Below are 4200 nucleotides of genomic sequence, written 5' to 3' on the forward strand. Positions count from 1 at the left end.
CTAGGTGGTGGTGGTAGATTCTCCAACTTGGTTCTTTTTGGCACAAACTCCTTCTCAGGAGATTTGGGCCTCTTGCCCTTAACATCCATATGTTTCTGAGTTCCAACCTCTTTAGGCTTAATAATTACTAAGGCCAACTTTAAAGGATTAGGAGGGGGTACCGGGGGTCTACCAGTAGAATGGTGGCCTCTCTCGGACCCAGTCAACACAATGCCCTCTATTTTAGAGGACGGAGGGCATGGCACCCAGTGGTATCCATCAACTAGTACTGAAGTGGCAGGCTGTCTAACATACTTCTTATTCTTTCTGACTGGTTGTGGAGTCAAGTTCTTCGCCTCAGATACTTCTTCTTTCAACACTTCTTTCTGGAAGCGATGTGAGATCACTCCCTTCAGCTGTTTCACATATTCTTTCTTAGTTTGCCCAGACTGTGCGGCACAGGTATGAATTATATTCCTCAATGTCCTTGTCTTCTAGAGGTGTTTTTCTCTTGAGGACTTCTTAGTCGAGTAGTCGACTAGGCATGGTCGGGAACAGGCTATCCTAGCTGCCCTCTCCTCCCCTTGAGCAGAAGCTAAGGGGTAAAAGAGACTCCCCTTTAGGAGGGGAGAGGAAGCAGGAATAGGTAGCTTCTCAACAGCCTCAGGCTCTACTTGAGCTAAGGTCTTAAAAGGCACGACTCTCTTAGCCTTAGTGATCTTCTTCTTAAGCCTCCTCAAATAATTCTTCTTCTGATTCTTGGTGGCAAAGTTAAGTCTGAAGCTCGACCCTTCCTCAAAAATAGATTTGACTACATTGGGGATCTCAATAACTGCTTCAGACTGTTTCTGTACATCAGTCTCCACTGGTACGGTGGGCGCAGATCCCACAATTAACTCAATCACGGGGGTAGGATCTTTGCTAGCATCTAAACTGACTATCTCATGTCCATCCATAAAGAACTCTAAGGTATTAAATCCCATCCCAAAGACCACCTTGCTTCCTTGGTCATTAACTGTCGAGGACAACTCTCGGTCAAAGGAGAAGATTAATTTGCCAGCCATTTAATTTTTTTTCTGAAAATTAAAGAGAGGATTGGAATTAGAATTCTTTTAAGAGAGAAAGAAAAGAGTTTTTTTTTTGAAAATTAAGGTTTGTAAGATAATCTCAACCCGCCAACACATGTTGAGTGGTAGAAAACATTACCCAACACATATTAGAGGGATGGAGAGACTAAGTACATGCCAAAAGGGTGATTTTCTTAAAAGATTTGACATATGCTAGCCCATAAAGAAATCATATGGGATAACATACGACGATCTAGAAAAAGGAATTTGAATTTTGAAGGATTTAAGGTGAGTTTTCTTATCAACTCCAAAACACAACGGACAGATTTTCCCCTTGCCCGAAGGCTTATGAAACTATGATAAAACCCAGGTAAAGTGAATAGTCTAACCCTCCTCACCTCTAAAGGTCAAGGAGGAAGTGAGGGGGTTAAGACTAAAGTACTTTGAAATATCCAAAGTCAATAATTCTCAAATTCTTTTCAATATTAAGAATTTATATATTAAATGAGATGTTTGTTAACTATAAACTCATAGGATTGAAAAGGACATCCAAGGATCTGATTCGACACTATCGCCTCACCAATTGGCCCGGGGGCAGAAGGTCAGAATAAGGACGAAAATTTAACATACAACAAATTTTGGAGGTAAAACCTCTCTTTTTTATGTTAATTTGATCTTATATGTTGGCCACACTCACACAAGGAAAAAATGGGTAGAGGGACCAACGGAAGACATGATAGTTAAAACTATCGATGTGGCAAAAATTCGTCGATATTAGAGATGGAGAGAGAGATTTGTCGCACTAGGAGTGCTATTTTTTGTTGGTTCAATTTTGAAAAAAGTTTTGAAACATATTAGTTTTCTTTGAGAATCTTAAAATTGAAGATTAATTCTAATTCTAAAGTCGAATCAACTTGATAGAAAAAGTATATCACCCCGAAGGATGAAAGCAACATTTAATAACGGTGTTCAGACTTAGAATTATGAAATTCATCTTGAATATCATGACCGGATTCTAGAAAGAACTTCGTATAGCCCTGAGGGAACAAAGTGAAGTTGAACTCAATATCCAATTATAATATTCAAGAAGTACGATCGTCAGGTTCACATCTAAAGCCTTATCAAAGAAGGGTGTTTCTCCCCAAAGGGAGATAACACCATTCAATAATAATCCTTCTAATGTACTAAAGACGATCATTTTTTAACTCTTTTCCAAAGAAATCTAATAAGATTTTAGAAAAAATAATTTTAAAATTAGGTACCTGTGTGGTTCCAAATCTCCTACGAGCGCAAGCCCTCGTAGTTAATTATATCGTAGAGAGAGAGTCCCCTATGAAAACTCTCAATTAAAATAGTGACGAAATTTTGTAAGATCTTCTAGGAGTGATATAAAAAATGAATGAAGTTCGAAAAATCAAAAGGGAATGGATCAAGATTAAACATTTATTGACAGAGTTAAGAGAAGAGAAGTAGGGGACACTTTGAGATTCCAGAACCATCCGGAAGTGTCCCAACTTAATCTAAGTGTTCGGTTTTATATTATCGGATTCAAATGAAGCTTTAATTAGAGTTGAACATTTTATTAGAAATTTATTATTATATTCCCAAAATTTGGGGTCTTATAATAAAAAATTATGCCTAGATCTTAAATATAATTTGGACACTGGACCACAGTCGTCCGAACCTAACTAATGCAGTGCAAGGTCTGGACTTACCCCAGCATGGATTGGGGAGCCAGCTAACCACCTAGTCGTTTTAAAAGAGATGAGTCTGGTCTTTTATGAAAGTGTGGTAGAGACGTTTTATTTAAAGTTTTGGAGAGCTGGGGCCGACATCTAGAGATTTCCCTAATTGGCCCCTTTAACTTATGTTGGGTGCAAAATTCTAAGGACTATTACAATTAAAATTTTGACTCTTTTAATTTATTTTAAATGCAATGCATGCTAGTTGACAGCTTCAAATCAAGTATGCTTGAAATTTTAAAAATAGGCTTAGAAAATAATTTTTTAGAAGATTAGGCTTCCCCAGGTCCGGCACCTCATCCTCATAGGTCAGACTATCCGAACTCTATTCGCAGGTAGGGAAGGGTCTAAAACAAGGATAGAGTAGTGTAGAAATATGCATGCAACCCCGAGGTCGATCCCCAGCTAATTCTCTAAATTCGTTATCTTACTATGTTATTTAGACTCACTAAAATTTTAAACTTTTAAGATTACGAGTATAAAAATTTTCACACCCTTACGAGTCTTACGTATCCAGGCGAAAATAAAATCAGCATACAAACGCCAAAAAACTAAGAAAAATAGGCAACCCTAAAGGCAATCATCTCAACACATCAAAAATAAATGAATTAATTAATAAATGTCCTTAGGCAAAGTTGCATTGCTTATTACAAATCAGAATTTTGCAGAAAGTAAAGTGGCCGGGCACCATTGACAACAACCCGGATTCTAAACCTAGTAGAGATGCAAGTGGTTTTGAATGGGATACTCATTGTCTTCAAGTCTTCAATCTTGTTCTCCTTCGGGTTCATCTCCTTCAGGCTTCTTGAATTCTTCGTAGATGGCTACCCAAATGGATAAGAGAACACTTTCCTTGAGGGGAAGGCCACTCTTTCCTCTTTGGGTAGGAAAGAAATGATCTAAATTTGGATCTCCAAATAAAAAAGAGCTACTCCCCTAAGGGGTGTCCTTTTTCTTTGGGTTTCAAGTTTTGAACCTATTTATCCCAATTCAAAACTCCACTTTCACAACACTTAACACTTATACAAATTATATTTATATCAAATCAAAATTCTATACTCTTCTGCAAGGTTATCCTAAGTAGTTAATAAATCAAGATATATTTCTTCTCAAGTAGTTATATATATGCAGAAAAAAAGTAAACACACTGGCCACGCTCTTTTTTATTTGGGGGCTTTAGCAGCTAAAGTACATGTGCAAGCATTTATAATAATTAAATTTTTTTTTATTGACTTAGCCCCCTTTTTATTTCCCTGCATGAACGTGGCCACCTGCAAAAAACTATGTGATCATCTAGATGGTGCCTATCCTAGGGGTAATCTAGTCGCCAAATACATCAACCATCCATAGAGTGCAGAAAAGTAAGCAGACACAGCAAAGCAATTTTATCCACAACATGCAGTGAAAACTAC

The sequence above is a fragment of the Dendrobium catenatum genome, unplaced genomic scaffold, assembly GCF_001605985.2.
Source record: "Dendrobium catenatum unplaced genomic scaffold, ASM160598v2 fragScaff_scaffold_790, whole genome shotgun sequence".
Classification (NCBI taxonomy): domain Eukaryota; kingdom Viridiplantae; phylum Streptophyta; class Magnoliopsida; order Asparagales; family Orchidaceae; genus Dendrobium; species Dendrobium catenatum.